Raw genomic sequence first — 21,416 nt, 5'->3', positions numbered from 1 at the left:
TTTATGTCAAAGAGTGTTCTTCCTATGTTTTCCTCTAAGAGTTCCATAGTGTCCAGTCTTACATTTAGGTCTTTAATCCATTTTTAGTTTATTTTTGTGTTTGGTGTTAGGGAGTGTTCTAATTTCATTCTTTTACATGTAGCTGTCCAGTTTTCCCAGCACCACTTATTGAAGAGACTGTCTTTACTCCATTGTATATCCTTGCCTCCTTTGTCATAGATTAGTTGACCATAGATACGTGGGTTTATATCTGGGTTTTCTGTCCTGTTCCACTGATCTATATTTGGTTTTTTGTGCCAGTAGCATATTGTCTTGATTACTGTAGCTTTGTCGTATAGTCTGACGTCAGGGAGTCTGATTCCTCCATCTCCGTTTTTTTCCCTCAAGATTGCTTTGGCTGTTTGGGGTCTTTTGTGTCTCTGTACAAAATTGTAGATTTTTCTGTTCTAGTTCTGTAAAAAGTGCCATTGGTAACTTGATAGGGATTGCATTGAATCTGTAGATTGCTTAGGGTAGTATAGTCATTTTTACAATATTGCTTCTTTTAATCCAACAGCATGGTAGATCTCTCCATCTGTTTGTGTCATCTTTGATTTCTTTCATCAGTGTCTTATAGTTTTCTGAGTACAGGTCTTTTACTTTCTTAGGTAGGTTTATTCCTAGGTATTTTATTCTTTTTGCTGCAATGGTGAATGGGATTGTTTCCATAATTTCTCTTTCTGATTTTTTGTTGTTAGTATATAGGAATGCAAGAGATTTCTGTGCATTAATTTTGTATCGTACAACTTTACCAAATTCATTGATTAGCTCTAGTAGTTTTCTGGTGGCATCTTAGGATTCTCTATGTATAGTATCATGTCATCTACAAACAGTGACAGACACTTTTACTTCTTCTTTTTCAATCTGTGTTCCTTTTATTTCTTTTTCTTCTCTGATTGCCGTGACTAGGATTTCCAAAACTATGTCGAATAAGAGTGGCAAGGGTGGCCATCCTTGTCTTCTTCCTGACCTTAGAGGAAATGCTTTCAGTTCTTCACCATTGAAAATGATGTTTGCTGTGGGTTTGTTGTATATGGCCTTTATTATGTTGACGTAGGTTCCCTCTGTGCCCACTTTCTGCAGAGTTTTGATCATAAGTGGGTGTTGAATTTTGTCAAAAGCTTTTTCTGCATCTATTGAGGTGATCATAAGGTTTTTATTCTTCAATTTGTTAATATGGTGTATCCCAGTGATTGATTTGCGTATATTGAAGAATCCTTGCATCCTTGGGATAAATCCCTCTCGATCATGGTGTATGATCCTTTTAATGTGTTGTTGGATTCTGTTTGCTGGTATTTTGTTGAGGATTTTTGCATTATATTCATCAGTGATACTGGTCTGCAGTTTTCTTTTTTTGTAGCATCTTTGTCTGGTTTTGGTATCAGGGTGATGGTGGCCTCGTAGAATGAGTTTGGGAATGTTCCTTCCTCTGCAATTTTTTGGAAGAGTTTGAGAAGGATCCATGTTAGCTCTTCTCTAAATGTTTGATAGAATTCACATGTGAAGCCATCTGGTCCTGGACTTTTTGTTTGTTGGAAGATTTTTAATAACAGTTTCAATTTCATTACTTGTGATTGTTCTGTTAATATTTTTTATTTCTTCCTGGTTCAGTCTTGGAAGGTTATACCTTTCTAAGAATTTGTCCATTTCTTCCAGGTTGTCCATTTTATTGGCATAGAGTTGCTTGTAATAGTCTCTTAGGATGCTTTGTATTTCTGCAGTGTCCGTTGTAACTTCTCCTTTTTGTTTCTAATTTTATTGATTTTAGTCCTCTCCCTTTTTTCCTTTTTTTTTTTTAACATCTTTATTGGAGTATAATTTCCCTGTTTTTCTTGATGAGTCTAGCTAAAGGTTTATCCATCTTGTTTATCATCTCAAAGAACCAGCTTTTAGTTTTATTGGTCTTTGCTATTGTTTTCTTTGTTTCTCTTTCATTTATTTCTGCTCTGACCTTTATGATTTATTTCCTTCTATTGCCTTTGGGTTTTGTTTGTTCTTCTTTCTCTAGTTCCTTTAAGTGTAAAGTTAGATTGTTTATTTGATATTTTTCTTGTTTCCTGAGGTAGAATTGTATTGCTATAAACTTCCCTCTTAGAACTGCTTTTGCTGCATCCCATAGGCTTTGGATGGTCGTGTTTTCGTTGTCATTTGTCTCTAGGTGTTTTTTGATTTCCTCTTTGATTTCTTCAGTGATCTCTTGGTTATTTAGTAACGTATTGTTTAGCCTCCCTTTGTTTGTGTTTTTTACATGTTTATCCCTGTAATTGATTTCTCATCTCATAGCATTGTGGTCTGTAAAGTTGCTTGATATGATTTCAGTTTTCTTAAATTTACCGAGGCTTGATTTGTGACCCAAGATGTGATCTCTCCTGGAGAATGTTCATGTGCACTGGAGAAGAAAGTGTAATCTGCTGTTTTTGGATGGAATGTCCTATAAATATCAATTAAATCTATCTGGTCTATGGTGTCATTTAAAGCTTGTGTTTCCAAGCTTCCCTGGTGGCACAGTGGTTTAGAGTCCGCCTGCCGATGCAGGGGACGCAGGTTCGTGCCCTGGTCCGGGAAGATCCCACATGCCACGGAGCGGCTGGGCCCATGAGCCATGGCCACTGAGCCTGCATGTCCGGAGCCTGTGCTTAGCAACGCAAGAGGCCACAACAGTGAGAGTCCCGCGTACCGAAAAAAAAAAAAAAAAAAAAAAGCTTGTGTTTCCTTATTAATTTTCTGTCTGGATGAATCTGCCCATTGGTGTCAGTGAGGTGTTAAAAGTCCCCCAGTGTTATTGTGTTACTGTTGATTTCCTCTTTTATAGCTGTTAGCATTTGCCTTATGTGTTGAGGTCCTCCTGTGTTGGGTGCATTTATATTTATAATTGTTATATCTTCTTCTTGGATTGATCCCTTGATCATTATGTAGTGTCCTTCCTTGTCTCTTGTAACATTCTTTATTTTAAAGTCTATTTTATCTGATACTAGTATTGCTACTCCATCTTTCTTTTGATTTCCATTTCCCTGGAATATCTTTTTCCATCCCCTCACTTTCACTCTGTATGTGTCCCTAGGTCTGAAGTGAGTCTCTTGTAGACAGCATGTATATGGGTCTTGTTTTGTATCCATTGAGTGAATCTGTGTCTTTTGGTTGGAGCATTTAATCCATTCACATTTAAGGTAATTATCGATATGTTTGTTCCTGTTACCTTTTTCTTAATTGTTTTTGGTTTGTTTTTGTAGATGCTTTTCTTCCCTTGTGTTTCCCACTTAGAGAAGTTCCTTTAGCATTTGTTGTAGAGCTGGTTTAGTGGTGCTGCATTCTCTTAGCTTTTGCTTGTCTGTAAAGCTTTTGATTTCTTCATTGAATCTGAATGAGATCCTTGCCAGGTAGAGTAATCTTGGTTGTAGGTTCTTCTCTTTCGTCACTTTAAATATATCATGCCACTCCCTTCTGGCTTGTAGAGTTTCTGCTGAGAAGTCAGCTGTTAACCTGATGGGAGTTCCCTTATATGTTATTTGTTGTTTTTCCCTTGTTGCTTTTAATAATTTTTCTGTGTCTTTGAGAAAACAATTTGCTTACTGTGTGTCCCGCGTGTTTCTCCTTGGGTTTATCCTGTATGGGACTCTCTGCGCTTCCTGGACTTGGGTGGCTATTTCCTTTCCCATGTTAGGGAAGCTTTCGACTATAATCTCTTTAAATATTTTCTCAGGTCCTTTCTCTCTCTCTTCTCCTTCTGGGACCCCTATAATGCTAATGTTGTTGCGTTTAATGTTGTCCCAGAGGTCTCTTAGGCTGTCTTCATTTCTTTTCATTCTTTTTTCTTTATTCTGTTCCACAGCAGTGAATTCCACCATTCTGTCTTCCAGGTCACTTATCCATTCCTCTGCCTCAGTTATTCTGCTATTGATTCCCTCTAATGTATTTTTTTTTTTTTTTTTTTTTTTTTTTGCGGTATGCGGGCCTCTCACTGATGTGGCCTCCCCTGTTGCGGAGCACAGGCTCCGGACGCGCAGGCTCCGGACGCGCAGGCTCAGCGGCCATGGCTCACGGGCCCAGCCGCTCCGCGGCATATGGGATCCTCCCAGACCGGGGCACGAACCCGTATCCCCTGCATCGGCAGGCGGACTCTCAACCACTGCGCCACCAGGGAGGCCCCCTCTAATGTATTTTTCATTTCAGTTATTGTATTGTTCATCTCTGTTTGTTTGTTCTTTAATTCTTCTAGATCTTTGTTAAACATTTCTTGCATCTTCTCGATTTTTGCCTCCATTCTTTTTCCAAGGTCCTGGATCATCTTCACTATCATTATTCTGAATCTTTTTCTGGAACGTTGCCTATCTCCCCTTCATGTAGTTGTTTTTCTGGGGTTTTATCTTGTTCCTTCATCTGATACATAGTCCTCTACCTTTGCATTTTGTCTATCTATCTGTGAATGTGGTTTTTGTTCCACAGGCTGCAGAATTGTAGATCTTCTTGCTTCTACTCTCTGCCCTCTCCAAAAGATTATTCTGATGGCCCTTTAATTAGGATGGAAGTTCTATGAGAAACTCTTTGTGATGGGCTGTGTCATGCCAGAAGAACTTTGAAAGATTTTTATGAAGCTTCTGTTCTATTCATGAAGTGAGAAAGTTTTCCCAAGCCAGTGAAACATGGAGTACCCTTCTAGTGTTGGAGGGTCTCCTGCAGAGGCAGGAGGTGGCTGTGGCTCACCACAGGGACAAGGACACTGTCAGCAGAAGTTCTGGGAAGTACTCCTTGGCGTGAGCCCTCCCGGAGTCCTCCATTAACCCCACCAAAGAGCACCCTCTCGTAAATCTTGAGGACAACAAATTTCAGTAGACTTGTCTTGACACAACAGAAGCAGGTGCCAATGTAGCCTTGTTGTGGACTTGATGAATAAGAGACCAGTTCCTAGTACAATGAAGGGTTGTTTCCATAGATTGTAGTTGAAGGTAGCTTGAGAATGGGCTCTTAGATGCAGTGCGCGTGCGCGCGCGCGCACACACACACACACACACACGGAGTGGTAAGAAAAAGCTGTGGCTATTATACACATTTTATTTTCCCCTCTTTAGCCCTATAGCTTTAAAAAAATCTCCTTTTTTGTGATTTCCCCAGTATTTTCTCTATTTTATAAAAACATCATTAATTATAAAGAAAAGAAAAAGGACAGGTAGAGAAGGTTACAAAAAAAAAGAAGAAGAAGAAGAAAGGAAGAAAGGTGGAAATCTGGCATTGTCTCCCATTTCCCTTGGCCAATTGAGAATAGGGGCAGAGGCAGGTTACTGAAACCAGAAAAGCTATAGACTTGACTGTTCCATGTCGCCAGCTGTTTTGCTTCCTGGGGAAAATAGGAGAAACGAAAAGAGCCTAACTGATGTGATGAGGCAGGAATTCTAAATTTGTGACACTTTGCAAGCTGTTTGTGTGTACTAGGTTTGAACCCAGCTACAATTCACTGTAGAAATTCTTGGAAACTGGCATGTCAGCTGCCCTAGACAATCTGCACATTAACTTTCACTTTGAAAACTTTTCCTGGCTTGTCTCTGCAGGCTGTGAAAGCTAGGTGATGGTGGTCCAGTTTTACAAGGCCCAGCTGTGCTTGTGTGTACCTGTGTTGTTGTCACAAAGGCATCAGACTTTTCCCTTTATTTTATAAAAATCCTGCTGAGCTGGATTTAGCCTTCACTGTTGAATGAACTGGTGTCAGGGAGTTCTCTTTTGGCTTTCTTAAAGGTCACCCTTTGCTCACTTCTTTTTAAGTTCACAGCTCCATTTTTCAGGCTTCATGTGGTATGCTGGTTATGCCAAAGTAAAGAGCTGGATCAAAGACATTTCTTGTTAATAAGGCTAAGGATCCATCTGTCTTTGCAGATCCAGACTGTTAATAGATACAGGACCAAGGAGCCTCCATCTACAAAACTGGCTGACTCCCAGAATCCTAAGTTGTCTTCTAGAACAGTGCTGTGAACTTAACCTTTTGAAAGGTTTGGTTTTATATCCAGCCTTGTGTTCCGTAAAGCTTGCCCCCAGATTCTCTGCCAGATGCACTGAGAAATCCAACTTTGTCCTAATTTCCTCCTCCTGGGGATCATTCCATCAATCATGGAGTGGTACGAGTATGGAGACAGCAGAAGTCTGGTTCACATTCTGAATCCATTCTCAAGTCCAGCTGGCTGGGATCTCACTGTACTTTTAAAGGGCAGGCATATCAGCTCTTAGCTTTTTGACTGGATACTTCAGTGTGTTCTTTCCAAATGTATGTCCTGGTCACACAGTATTAATAAAACCAAAGTTAAAGTTAGCCAAAATAACCCCCCTAGACATTTTTCAGTCATCACTACTGCTTCCTTTTCCTTTTCTATATATCTGCTCATTGAATGAATGATCAGAAACCTCCCCTCTCAATTGCTTATAATTCTGTATTTCAAAGTATGTATCTTACTTGGACCCTGCTCATGTTCTTAGTCTCTTTTGAGTCTTGCTTGTTTTTTTCTTCTTTTCTTCTGATTTTGAGCCACCTTATTTTTTTTTTTTTTTTTTTTTTCTTTTTTTTCTTTTTGCGGTATGTGGGCCTCTCACTGTTGTGGCCTCTCCCATTGCGGAGCACAGGCTCCGGATGTGCAGGCCCAGCGGCCATGGCTCACGGGCCCAGCCGCTCCGCGGCATATGGGATCCTCCCAGACCGGGGCACGAACCCGTATCCCCTGCATCGGCAGGCGGACTCTCAACCACTTGCGCCACCAGGGAGGCCCGAGCCACCTTATTTTAATGTATTGTCCTGCTTCCACTTTCAGCATGTGTAGTAAACATAGGTGATAGATTTATTTTTGGGGTGCCAATTGATATTATACTGATACTAAGAACCCTTATCTAGGTTCTTAGTTTTCAGGGCACATCTTTGTCCTATCCAAACCCTCCCTTTATTCCTCAAGGAAAATGAAGCTCACAAGGGTCAGGCTATTGAATCAATCTTATTTTCTCTACTTAATAATTGAATTACTGTGTCCAAAGAGAAGCAGTTCTTATGATTACTAATTCATGATTTACGGTTCTAGTCCTGTGATTGTGATTCAGTGTATGATTTCATGTGCAACAAAGGAGCTCATACACTGGGAACAGAAAAGAAGAGACAGAGATAAATTAGATGCTGAATATATAAACTGAGATGTCAATTTCAAGCCAAAATCTAACAGATTAGCAAACCAATGGTTTGGCAGCCCTTAGAGAAGGAAAAGGGAATTACTTAAGCCCAGCATTGATTCACGAAAAAAATAAGTCATGCTAGACTAACCTCATTTCCCTTCATGGTGGAATCACCTTAGTAAGAGAAGATCAGGGGGACAAAAAAAGAATTACCATAACTGCGTTTCGACAAGTCATCATGATATCTTGTGAGCACGAAAGAGAAATGTGAACAAGATAACACTGTCATTAAGAATCTTTGGTAACTAGACAACTGTACCCAAACAACGAATCAGTGTAAGTTTGAGAATTAAGTCATTGAGGCTCTGTGATTTGCTCACTAGGTCACCATTTTTTAATCAATGAATTAATTTATCCATTCATATTTATTTAGGTGCCTACTACATCTAGAAGGCATACTAAACCTATTTTCAGATGACATGAAGTAGGGTGGGATACTGAATACCTTGGATGAAAATCAGAATTCACAATTATTTGAACAGGGTAGAATGACGAGTCTAATTCATGGAATTTAATAAGAAAAAAATATAAAAGCTCTTCACATGGTTTCAGAAATTCAAGTGAAGAAGGCTTAAGGGTTTAAATTGACTTTAAGCGCAATAGAAGTTAACAGTTGAATAAGACTGTCAAAACCAGTACTATCATGTGGGAAATTTTTTACAACATATTGCCAGATTGAAAAAGCAGATTATAAAGCAGATAGTGCAGAATCACTCTGTTTGTGTGAGGGAAATACAGAGGAAGTATGTACCTCAGAATGTTGACAAAATGTTCATAGTAGCCATCTTTGGTTGTTGCAGTGCAGATAGATGACTTCTGTTTTTTACCTCTCTATCTTTTTGTGTTTTTCAGGTTATGACATTTTGCTCCTAAAAAAAAAATTGCTTTTGTTTCATTTTGAAGAGGTGAAAGGCAGTGTAGCCAGTGCTGATAATTTAGGCTTTTACTAGCAGGAGTCGGGGTGGGGAAGAAGGATGGTGATAATCTCCATCATTCATCAGTGCCTGAACAGCTGCCCCTCCCTGGTAATCAGCATTATTAGTAAACACCCACTTCCCCACAGGGGCAGCACCCTGCCTATGGTTAGAGCATTCTCCGGCTGGCTTGGTTTGGAGCAGCAGGTCTCCATCGTGAGGACGCGACCTCAGGTGAGGACTGCCATGCAGCGGCTGTCTCTAGCTGGGGAGACCTGGCTCCCTGGCTCACACACACTGAGTGACTCCTAAGTCCTTTTTTCAGATCCACTAGATTGGCTCCCCCGTTTATCACCCAGTTTACCCCACGTGGACACAGTACTTGGTAAGGGGATTATAAATACCTCTTTGCTTCTCTTCTTTCTGAGAAGTAATAGAGTTGCTCACATCTGTTCCTTAGCATCCTTATTGTTTGTTTTCACAAAGGTTTGGATTCACTTGCCACAGGAACAGTGTGAATAATAGCAGCTCACATTTATTGAGCATTTATTATGTGCACCAGACATTGTGCTATGCTTTAGATAGATTGTTACATTTAATTCTTGAACCAGTCCTATGAGAGGTGGGATTGGTTTTATTCCCATTTCACAGCTGAGGAAATCAAGGCACAGAAAGGTTAAGTATGTTGCTTTAAGTGGTAGAGTCAGGATTTGAACCTAGAAATCTTGTTCAAGAGCCCAGCTCTTCATCATTAAGCTGTGCTGCTCCTGTTCTGAGAGTTGTCCAGTTCAGAACCTGCAGTGCAGATCCAGGGGCACAGGGTCTCTGCTCTCCCTCCAGAATTCTCTCACTTACCCAGCTCTTGCACTGGTTTTGATTCCTTTCCAGCATCTAAAACCTTTTATTTCTTCTTGCCTTCTTTCTTGGATTATTTCTTTAATCCTTTCCCAAGAGCCTGTCATCCGCTCAAATAAACAAAATATTTAAAGGTTTTTAAGCTTTTCATCCTGTTCTCAAGCAGGAAGATCAGACCGCATTTATAATTTCATATAGTTCTGTGCTTTTGACCTAGCATACAGGTTGTCAAAAGTTCACATAGTTTTTCCAGATAATTTCTGAACTTTTCTGTACCTCTGATACTACCACTATTGTACTTCAACTCTTCCTGCAAAGGAACATCTCAGTATAACTCCATAGATTCAAAATAGAAAAGATAAAAGTATAGTCTTATCTCAAGGAACAAACTCAAAGGTAAAAAAAATAAATTTTTGCCTTTAACACTTGCAGGTTTTTTTTGCAGCACTTGCATTTTTAGAGATTGTTTTAAAATAATTTTCCAGCACAAAAATTCTCTAAGCAAGGCACCTGTCACCATGAGCATAAAACCTCTTGGTCTGTCTAATTCATTCCACTTAAATAATTTTAGGCACACATTTCATTTGGCCAGCTATCACTGTTCCCAGTCAGCAGTTACTAACAGCAAGCCTTAAGACTTACTAGTAGACATTTTCAGTATTATTTATTAAATTTATTAAATTGATATCTATTGGCACATGCAATTTGACTTCTATTCTTTAACTAATGAAAGTAGTTCTCATTCAATGGAAGCCTTTCATAAGCATACTTTTTTTTTCTTGGAGACTACAGTATGCAATTTTAATGCTAACCTTAATTATCACTGACCTTTTGACTCTCTTCTAACTACATATAACTTTTATTTATTTATTTTTAAAATAAATTTATCTCATTTATTTTTTGCTGTGTTGGGTCTTTGTTGCTGCGTGCAGGCTTTCTCTCGTTGCGGTGAGTGGGGACTTCACTTTGTTGTGGTTCGTGGGATTCTCACTGCAGTGGACTCTCTTGTTGCGGAGCACGAGCTGTAGGCACGCAGGCTTCAGTAATTATGGCACGCGGGCTCAGTAATTGTGGCTTGCGGACTCTAGAGTGCAGGCTCAGTGGTTGTGGCGCATGGGCTTAGTTGCTCTGCAGCATGTGGGATCTTCCTGGACCGGGGATTGAACCCGTGTCCCCTGCATTGGCAGGTGGATTCTTAACCACTGGGCCACCAGGGAAACCCATAACTACATATAACTTTTAATTTCATAATAAATCTTCAGGCTCAGGTTCCCAGAGCCAACAATTCTTTCTGCCTTTCAACCAGAGTGCTCATTTAACATCATTACTGTCACTCTGCTTACATATCTCTCACTTCTTCAGACCTTCTGGCCAGCTTATTTGATCCTTCAGGGGCTAATGTACTTTTCCTCACTGTTAGTATCATGTCTGCTAGCTCCCCTTGAGCCTCTGTCCAATGCTGTTCCTCCGAGGCTTTGAATCTCTCTGGAAGTGTCACCTATTCCAGAGTCCTGCCATTCCTGACTTTCCTCCACCTCCTAATCTTCCCTGGGGATTCACCTAACTGAGTACACTTCCTCCAGATTATGAGCAATTTGAGAGCAGGAGCTTGTGTTTTTCTTCTTGGTAGTCCCTGCATATCTAGGAACAGTGTCCAATAAATGCGGGTTGAATTTCACTGAAATGAAATAACTACATAAGCATGTATTTTTACATACGATTCCAGTATTGCTAAATCCATGAAGAGAACAAATAATTTTATAACTAAAATCAAGTAAGTTGAGAAAAGAGATATAACATATACACGAACAGGAAATACTGATAATTAGATTTTTAGTGAAAGATAAGGGAAAATGCATAACTTTTTATTTGCATGTTTGTCTTTTTAAAAAAAATACTACCTACATTTCTTGAACCCCAGGACTGTCTGTAGTTTCTCTAATGTTTATTGTCACTTTAAAAATGTAGACTTCCAATTCAGTACTCATAAGTGCAAACTCTAAGCACACTCTCTCTTTATATGCTTATCTTATAAGAAATAGAGAACTGAGGTTCATGAACTCACCGCTCTCTCTTATCCTTCAGGTCTCCCCCCCCACCCAAATTTATGATCCCATGATTATATAATTAATATATACTAAAAAAATTATATGAAGCTTACCTTCCACATTAATTTTTTCATGAAGTGTAATTGACATATAACATTAGTTTCAGGTATACAACATAAAGATTCAATAATTGTATATATTGTGAAATGATCTTTTTATATTGAGGTAAAATTTACGTAAGATAAAATGCACATACCTTAAATGTTCAAATTGATGTTCTGACAGGTTTCTATATCCACATTACCACCACTCAACATATGATATAGAACATTCCCATTACACTCCAAAATTCCCTTGTGTGTCTTCCCAGTCAATTCTACCTCTTCCCCCATAACCATTCTTTTGACTTCTCTCATCATAGATTAATTTTCCTTATTCTTTTTGTTTTATTGTGGTAAAATACACACAATATGAAATTTACCATCTTAATTATTTTTTAAGTATACAGTTCAGTGGTATTAAATACATTCATAGTCGTGCAGGCATCACCATCATCGATCCCCGTAGTTTGCACCACATTGAGCAGTTAGAACTTACATAAAAATCCAAAGTCTGTCTTGACAACCTGGAGGATGGAGTTCAGGACAAGCACACCTGCTAGAGAGTAAGAGGACAACCCTGGAAATGAGGCAACCAGAAAAGGGGAACCTAACTTCTATGTATAAATTTCACCCAAATCTTGGGCTGACCTCTGGACAATGTATATGCAAGTTATACTCCAAACTCTACAGCTGAAGCTAGAAGAACTGAACATAGATCTGAGCCACAGCCCACCGAGGGGAAGAAAGAACTGCAGTTTGAGTTCAGCCAGGTTAACTGCCTATACACACACACATACATACTCACTCTTTGGAGCAACATAATACAGTCCAGTATCTACAACATTTCACAATATCCAGGATGCGACATGAAATTATTCAACATATGAAAAAAATGGGAAAATACGACCCATTTTTAGAATAAAAGATAATCAGTGGAGACCAATCCGAAGGAGGCTCAGATGATAGAATTAACAGACAAGGATTTTAAAGTGGCCATTATAACTATGAACAAGTGTATAAAGGGAAATAGGCTTTAATGAATAAAAGATAGGAAATTTCAAGACGAATTTCCAGATGGAAACTGTGGAACTGAGGAAACCAATATCTGTAATCCAGAATAAACATATTAACAATATTGAATCTTCCAATCAGTAAAGATATGGTATACCTCTGTACTTATTTAGGTCTTGTTTAATATTTATCATTAATGTTCTATAAATTCAATGTAGAGACCTTACACATTTTCCAATATATATATTCTTAGATATTTGGTGTATTTTTATGATATTGTAAATTGTATTGCTTTATAAATTTCACTTTCAATTAATTAATTACATTGAAATTTCAATTGTGTATTACTGGCATATAAAAATATGATTTTATTCTATTTATGGACTTTGATTCCTGCAACTTTGCCCCATTTATTAGTTCTAGCAATGTTTTTATAAAATTCACAGGGTTTTCTATGTAAGCAATCATGTCTGTGAATAACAGCATTTTTTTTTTCTTATGACACTGGCTAGGTCTTATACTACTAATTTTGTATAGAAGTGGTGAGAGCATACATCTGTCCTTTATTCCTAATCTTAGAGGAAAAGAGTTCAGTGTTTCACCAATAAGTATCATGTTAGCTATAGATTTTTTATAGATATCCTTTATTAGGTTCAGTAACTTTCTTTCTGTTCCTAGTTTACTGAGAGTTTCTGTCATGAATAGAGATGAATAAATTTTGTCCCGTGCATTTTGATATCTAATAATATTCTCATATGATTTTTCTTCTTTATTCTCTTCAAGTGGTGAATTACATGATTGATTTTTTTTAACCTTAAATCACCATAAATACACTTGGTCATGATATATATCCCATACATGAGACAGATAGATTTATTATATTTGCTAATATTTTATTAAAACTTTTTGTGTGTATGTTCACTAGGCGTATTGGTCTGTAATTTTCTTGTAATGTTTTTGTCAAGTTTTTTTATATCAGAGATGTGTTATCATCATAAAATGAGTTGGGAAGTTTTCCCTTCTCTTCTCTGAAAGATTTTGTGAAAGATTGAAATTATTTCTTCTTTAAATGTTTGATAGAATTCATTGTAACCATCTGGGCTTAAAGTTTTCTTTGTTAAGGTTTTTGATTACAATTTAGATTTTCTCTCATCATGTTATTTTCAAAAAGTTGTATTTCCAAGGATTTTTTCAGTTCATCTAAGTTGTTAAATATTTGACATAGAGTTGTTCATGATATCTCCTTATACTTTTAATATCTATATTCTCTGTATGATGTTCCCCCTTCTTCATTCCTGATATTAATAATTCATGTATTTTTTTCCTTGTGATCAGCTTGCTTGGAATTTATCAACTTTTAAATTATTTTCTTATAGCCAACTTTTGATTTTGTTGATATTTCCTATTTGCCCAGTTTCTATTTCATTGTGTTAAAATGTAAACTGAAGTACATTAAATTTTCAAAGAGTTCATTTGAGCACACATTGATTTTAATTGGGCAGTGCCAAATTGAAAATGGGTAAGAGCACTCCACTGGCAGAGACTGAGGGAAAGGCTTTTTTTTTTTTTAATAGAGCAGACTCTTAAGCAAAGTAAGCAAATTATTTGGCTATAGCGTAAGTGGTTGCCTTACTTGGGAAAGCCTAGTTGGCTGTTTGTAATTGGTTGTTCTTAAATTTCACTTTTCAGATGTAAGTGCAGTGACTCCAGCGTGGGTTTTGGTTTGCTTACACAGACTGCCAAGACATTAGAGCGACCTCAGTCTGATGGCTTCCTTGTTTAATTACTTTATTGGTTTCTGCTCTTATTATTTTATTTTTTATTCTTCTACTTTGTTTAACTTGCTTTTATTTTTCTAGTTTCTTAAAGTGGAAGCTTAGAACATTGATTTTACATATTTTTTCTTTTCTAATATAGACATTTAATACTATACATTTCTAAGGGCTGTTTTCACTGCATCTCAAATTTTGTTTGGTTGTGATTTCATTACCATTCAGTTCGATACATTTTCTAATTTCTCTTGTGATTTCTTCTTTGATCCATAGGTTATTTAAAGTGTGTTGTTTAATTTCCAAATATTTGGGAATTCTCTAGATATCTTATTGTTTTAAAGATATAAAATTAATTGATTTTTAATTTAATACCATTCTGGTTAGAGTGTACTCTGTGTGATTTTGATCTTTCGATTTTTATCGAGATTGGTTTTATGACCCAGCATTTAGACTGTCTTGGTGTGTGTTCCACATGCACTTGAAAAGAATACGTATTCTGAAGTTGTTGGGTATAGTTTTCCATAATTATCAAGTAGATTGAGTTGGTTGACAGTATCGTATAAATGTTTAAGTCTAGGTTGGCAGTTCTTTTTGTTTTCCTTTCAGCACTTTAAAGATAGCTCTCCAGTGTTTTCTGGCCATCATTTTTTAATAAGTCAGCTAATCATTTGCATTGTTGTTCCTTTGTATGTAATATTACCACTACCACCAAGCACCCCGCCACCCTGGCTGCTTTTAATTTTTTTTTTCTTTATTTTTTGTTTCAACAGTTTGACTGTGATCTGCCTGCATGTGGATTTCTTTGTACGTATTCTGCTTGGGATTTGCAGAGCTGCTCAGGTCTTTAGGTTAATGTCTACCATCAACTTTGGAAATTCCCAGCCCTAATCTCTTTCAATATTTCTTCTGCCCCATTCTCTCTTCTTAACTGCTGGGATTCCAATTTTATACCTGTTAGATACTCTCCTCTACTGTGTCCAGTCTGCTGTTAATCATTTTGAATGCACTCCTCATTTCTGATTTTATATTTTTTCATTTCTAGGATCCTTGTTTGGTTGTTTTTTGAAAGATTTCATCTCTCTCTTGAAATCCTCCATCTGTTTATATGTGTTGCCCACCTTTTACATTAGACTCTTTTACATATTTATCATTGTTATTTTGAAGTTCATGTCTGCTAAGTCCAACATCTGTAACACCTCTCAGTGTCCTTCTATTGACCATTTTCTTACATGGGTCATATTTTCTTGCTTCTGCATGTCTTTTATAATTATTAATCGTATGCTGGACATTTTAGGTAAAACCACAGACTTAAGTAAATAATGTTTACACACACACCCTCGCCCCCCCCCCCCAAAAAAAAAGACATGCTCATCCTTTTCTCAGGCTGCTAATGTGTGGGAAAGGGGCAAAGGGAGAAGGGGTTGAGCCAGTCTGGTAATTAAGCTGGGTCTGGACTTTGTTGTAGCTTTAATTAGATTAAATTCACCTCTGGCTGCAAATGTTTTGGGGCCAGGATGGGACCACCAGTAAGATCCTAAAGATCCTTTTGTGCAAAGAATTTTGAAAAACTTATATTCACCACTATGAATTTGACACCTTCCTTCTGGTGAGATTGGAGTGATACTAACAAATATGGTTTTTTAATATTGTATAATGAAATATGTCAACATTTAGAAGGTCTGCATCACTCAGTGAACCAGTATTCCTAAAGACTAATGCTTGATGTTACAAAAATCTTGTATGGATACAAGATCCATTCAAAATGCAAGATAGACCAACAGAGTATGAAAAGCTCATTGATTTGGTTTCAGATTCTACAATACTAACTTCTAGACTATACTACATGTTGAGTTTTGGTGACGGTCAAAGAATAATATCCACAGTTTCTCTGAAACGGACTTTAATCAGTCCCTCCCCATCTCCCAGCCTTCAGTGTCCCCATGCAATTGATGAAAGAGTTGATGGGTGGCTACAGATTCGTTCTGTGCTGGGGCTTCTAAAATATCATACCAGCCCACATGCAGGTGTTAAAAGCTTGTCAGAAGTTTAGCTGGTAGTGCCTTAACCCCCGTCTATGACACATTCCTCCTCCTCCCAGGGGCCATCCTGGCTAAAAGTGAAGAGCTTGTCACTTCCTGGGATTATATTCATTTAGGTTTACTATATGTCCTCGGCATTTTGTCAGGTTTGAAATAAGTATGATTTAGCAGCTTATTCAACTTATTATTTTTTTAAGGTAAAAGTGACAGTCTCCTGAAACTTTCTGCTTGCTCAGAAGCAGAAGTCCAACAGACTTCTTTTGAATGTTTTCTATCTGTTTTTTGCCTTTGATTTAACTACAAGATGGTGAATGCCGGAGCTATAGTAAAATAGAGAGGATTCTATTTCCTTATTTCTGAAAGTGGAGGGTAGGACTCCCCTTCGGGATCATGAGTTTTAGGATTTCCAGAGGCCTGTCCGGTTCACTCTCACTCTCCCTTGAGCACCGTCTAGAACAAAAAAAGGAAGCTACTATATTTATATGGATGAAAACCACGCTGAAAGACTGGGGAGAATGTTAGTACAGAAACAGGCAGTGTAAAGAGAAAGTCCTTTCTCTGAGATGGCCAGTGAAGAGTAGAAGAAGGTAGACTGATGGCTGCTTGTAGATCACACCTTCAGTCTCTGAGATGATCGGCTCTAATGGAGTATCAGGAAGGAGGATCGAGCAGAAAACTGACTGCTTAAAAGGGTAGATTATATAGGCACCCCCTTCACTGGTGGATTGAAGAGGAGGCAAATCCATCCCTTTCCAGATAACCTGTTTTAGTCCTCAGCATAGAGCATTGCAATACAATTGTAATAACCATTTGGATACACTGTACATCAGGGCTTTTCTTTTTAGTAACTTGGAGCACTTTTGACCTCACAACAAATACTGTACTCATGACTAGATTGTGTTAACTTTGCAACACAGAATCCTCTGGTGGAAAATGGCCAAATTTATGTTTTCTATATACTAACTCAGAACTGTAGGGCAGCAGTGAAATGGAATTGTTTGGGAGGGGAATGAATAGTAATAATCGTAGTAATGGTGGTGGTGGTAGTATAGTTTTGGAGCCCTTCCTATGTGCCTGTACTTTCACTTGTGTTAGCTCTTTAATCCCCACAATAACCCTATGAAATAGGTACTATTACCATATCCCAATTTTACAGAAGAAGAAAGTTTAAGAATAGTAAATATAGAGAAGTTGGACGTAATAAAGGCTGCAGTAGCGTCTGTCTAGTCTCTCCTCATCCATTTGGTCTTTGTAGATATGATCCAACCCCAGCTGCCCTGGGAAGGATTAGGAATGGGACACACAACACTCCATGAAGAATCACTCTGATTTTGTCCTTGGAAATACCCCCCAAAGCTAAGGGGGTTCCCCACCACATTTTATAATGACTCTCTGATCACATAGCTTCCTTATTCTGACCAGCACTACTTTGTACAGCTCATGGGAGCTCTCCTCTCATTTGTAGGATTTGGGGCATTTACAGCACCTTTCCAGCACTTACTGTGTGTCCCAACTACTTTGTTTGAGATTGAAAATTTATAGGCAAAGAAAATGTAACCTCTTCCATCCTTGAATATCTATACATTCCATAAAGTGTAGTGGAATAAGTGCCATGGAAGTGGGTAGATATTCTTTCTTACCAAGAAATGGTAAGATTGTCCCCAGAAAGCACCTCCTTCATGGCCTTACAGTGTTTCTCATTAGAAGCACCATTGGCATTTTGAGAAGCACATATTTTCCTAGCACAGGGCTGGCTTTTCCTTATATTTTTTGACATTTGGCATGCTTGACCTCTACCTATTAAATGTCAGTAATCCCTCACCCCCATTATTAGGACAATTGAAAGCACACCCACACACCTGCCAACCCCCTGAAGAGGGCAAAGAAGTCCTCATACGTGGTCGCTCAGGTTTTGCTCAGATTGGGTGGAGGAAGCTGGGGAAATGGACTGCGGAATCATACTCTTTGTACAGCTGTCACATTCCTCCGTCTCATCCCTACCGTACCATCTTGAGACATCACATCATTCTTGGGAAATCTTTTTTTTGGCTGTGCCATGCAGCTTGCAGAATCTTAGTTCCCCCACCAGAGATCAAACCCGTGCCCCCTGCAGTGGAAGCATGGAGTCCTAACCACTGGACCACCAGGGAATTCCCCATTTTGGGAAATCTTGACACTGGAAGCATATCTTTATGAAGAGGGCAACAGCCTGCTCAGGAGGTTTTGCTTTGCTAAAGACCCGTGCATTTTACAAATTTCCTTCAAGTTCCTTACAACTAACATCCATTTGATGGAACAGATATTAAACCAGAGAGAAAGATACAGCCCTTTAGTGTGTTTTGGCTAGAAGTTGGAGGGGTAGGGCATGCTGCAGGAAGGGCAGTGATGGTGAGAAACATTTAGCCCTGCAGTGCCACGGTGTAATACAGAAAGTAAGACAACGTTCTAATAAGAGGATGCGTGTTTAGAAAACTTCACCGTATTGTTGGCAATTAGCTGCATATGTAGTCAGGACAAGACACCGCATAGTGCACTTTGAATCTTTGAATTTGAATCAGTTGTTAAACATCCAGAGCATTCCCACAGCTAACTCTTGAGTCTGTCTGTCCTACTCTAGAAATAATAAAAAAGTGTAAGAAGTTATTTATAGGGAATGTATACAATATTATATGTTAGTGTTGAGCAAAGAATAACATAAAAACTAAATTTTATAGAGAATACTTGAATCTCAAAAGTTTGGTGGGAGTAGAAAATGTATTACTAGTAAACTAGAATGAACTGAGGTTCAAGAAAATGGAATGGAATTTTGGATAGAAATGGAAACTCATAGCTGCCATAGAAAGGGCTATGTCGATATATAATCTCAAGCAAAACCCAAGTAACAGCGCACCTGGTGTCCTCCATGTCAGTCATTACAACACTTGCATATTGCAAACCCCAAAGGCTTGTGCTTTAACTGTGAGATACCATGGCCTGAGTAACACCCACTGGAATTCAAAGCAAGCAAGTTTCTCATGGCACTGACCACATTGCCTTAGACAGCTGAGCACTCTTGCACCCATCCAGTGTTGCACTGTAAAAATTCCTTCCTCTTTGCTAATAGCCTCCACTTGCTTAAGCAACTTCTTTTTGTGACTTGGAGACTGCACTTATGTTACTGATGAGATTAAAAACAGCTTTCACTACAAAAGCTTATGTTGTTGCAGTCTGTTCAGTGTGTGTGCAGTTGGATGAATAAACCTCCTCTATCCAAAGTCCCTCGTTTGATCTTCTCTTGCCCACTGTCCTGCCCTTTACACGTCCACAGAACCCTGCTGAGACTCTGTCCCTGGTCACCTCCCAATAAGGGGGCCTAGTTACAGACTCTGATTTCTAATTACAGCAAGAAGGCATTAAAGTAAATTCCTGCTAGGAATATTTGTTATTAAAGCAGTTTTTAGAAAACAAAACCAACCTAGCTAGCCCATGAGGTGAATTCTGATATAAGCTACATAGTTATATAAATCCTTAAATATCAAATCCCTAAGTCTGGATTGCTTCTTGTGGCTACAAACTTCTGTGACCAGCAAGCCAGGAATGGAAGCAGAATCACAATTGATGAATTTTCTAACCTTGGGCCCGGTTATCATAAATAATAGTTTCATTCTAGATTCAAATTCCTGCCTTAATTGGTATGGAAATCTCAAGGTTATTCATCCAGGCAGTTCCTGCTGTATTATCTGTCTCTTCCCTGTGTTCATGTGTTCATTGGATCAGCTCACTCCTGCCTTGAGCCTGCTTTTCATTTACACCTGAATACCTTGCTCCATTGCCTTGCCTTCCACTCAGAGCTCACTCAGTTCCCTTTGCTATTTGCTGTATCTTCCTCACTAATGAGAATAGAGATCATGGTTTCCTCTGGCCCTTCCCTTCTTAACCCCAGAAGTCCTATTTGACTCCCACTCAACACTTCACTTTGTGAATAATATTAGCATTTTATTCACATAGTCGGGTATTTATTTACATGTGATCCTTGGTCTCCACATTTCCTCACATCTCTATAAGCCCCTTGGGAAAAATCATGTCTAACAACACGCACACTGAGACAATTCAAGAGGGATCATGGAAGATCAACTGTCATACTAAAAAAAAAATAAGCAAGCTCTGAGCTTTTTAGTACTGTTCTCCAGGAAGATTAGCTGAATGTGTGTAATTGTGCAACAGAACTGTGGGAGCCAAACTGTGGGAGGAGGTGAGCAAGGGATGTGACATATCAGAGGTGAGATTATGTGAGTAGAAAACCTTTCATCCATGGACTTCAGAATATATTACACAGACTTTCCCTTAACTCTGTGTCTGGAAATCTCTTTGGGAGAGGTAGAGAAACCAAAGCAGAGACCCGAAATGACCAAGCTATGAGAGAGAGGTCCCCCCAGGCAAGAGAGGAGCGTGGGCTTCTGGCCTCAGAAGACATCCCACAGGGCTCTGTTGAGGTCACAAGGACCCAGGCTGTTAATAACCAGGCAGCTGTAGGTCAGGACTCAGGAAGGTTCTGTGTAAACTCACCCCAGTGTTGTTGCATCTCCGCCACCGAAATGACCATTAACACCAAAGGATATTTACAAAGGGAAGAATAACACAATGATTTAAATCACTATGAATATGTCTCTTGAATTAGGCACTGTTTTATTTCTCTAAGCACCATTCACCAAGATTTTGGGATAAGGTTGTTCACTATGACACTCTTTGTGTTTCTTCTATGTACAATTTTCTGGTCACTGTAACTCTAAAAGGAAAAAACCAAAAATACTAGGTAGTTAAAGAAGGTTCAGAGGTGAATAGCCAAAATGTTAAGGAGATGGAAGGATTTCCAAATAAGACTGTTCTAAAAATAAATGGGGACCTTTTCAAAAAAACAGTGGTAAAATAATACATAATACAAAATTTACCATTTTTAAGTGTACAATTCAATGGCATTTCGTACGTTTACAGTATTGTACAACCGTCACTGCCATCCATCTCCAAAACTTCTGTCATCATCCCAAGGTAAAACTCAATACCTGTTAAACAATAACTCCCCATTCCCCTGTCTCCCCAGCCCCGGACAGCCACCATTCTGCTTTCTGTCTCCATGAATTTGACTATTCTAGGACAAATCATACAATATTTGCCCTTGTCTGGCTGACTTATTTCACTTAGCATAATGTCTTCAGTGTGTGTAGGCTAAATGTCAACCTGGCTGGGGACCTTGATGAGATGAATTCAGAATAAGGAAAAATGTATCTTCTCACACCAGTTATGTTATATGGGGACATAAGCTCAAATATAAACACTTATTTTAAAAATTCAGGTACTTCACTAATGGGTGGCTAAGAAAAACCAAGACTCTTGCACAATTCACCCCTATAATTTTGAAGTTGATGTTTAGATAAGATGATTGTTCCTCTGTTCTTACCTTAAA

At 38.5% G+C, this 21,416-nt stretch overlaps 1 protein-coding gene across 1 annotated transcript in view; it reads left to right on the top strand.

Annotated features, from left to right (window-relative positions):
• Nucleotides 1–21,416, top strand: part of TTLL5 (tubulin tyrosine ligase like 5) — a 312,098-nt gene that overhangs the window by 188,939 nt on the left and 101,743 nt on the right. The window lies entirely within an intron of this gene.

This window comes from Mesoplodon densirostris, chromosome 4 (genome assembly GCF_025265405.1).
Source record: "Mesoplodon densirostris isolate mMesDen1 chromosome 4, mMesDen1 primary haplotype, whole genome shotgun sequence".
NCBI lineage: Eukaryota > Metazoa > Chordata > Mammalia > Artiodactyla > Ziphiidae > Mesoplodon > Mesoplodon densirostris.
This window is presented reverse-complemented; position numbering and strand designations above follow the sequence as displayed.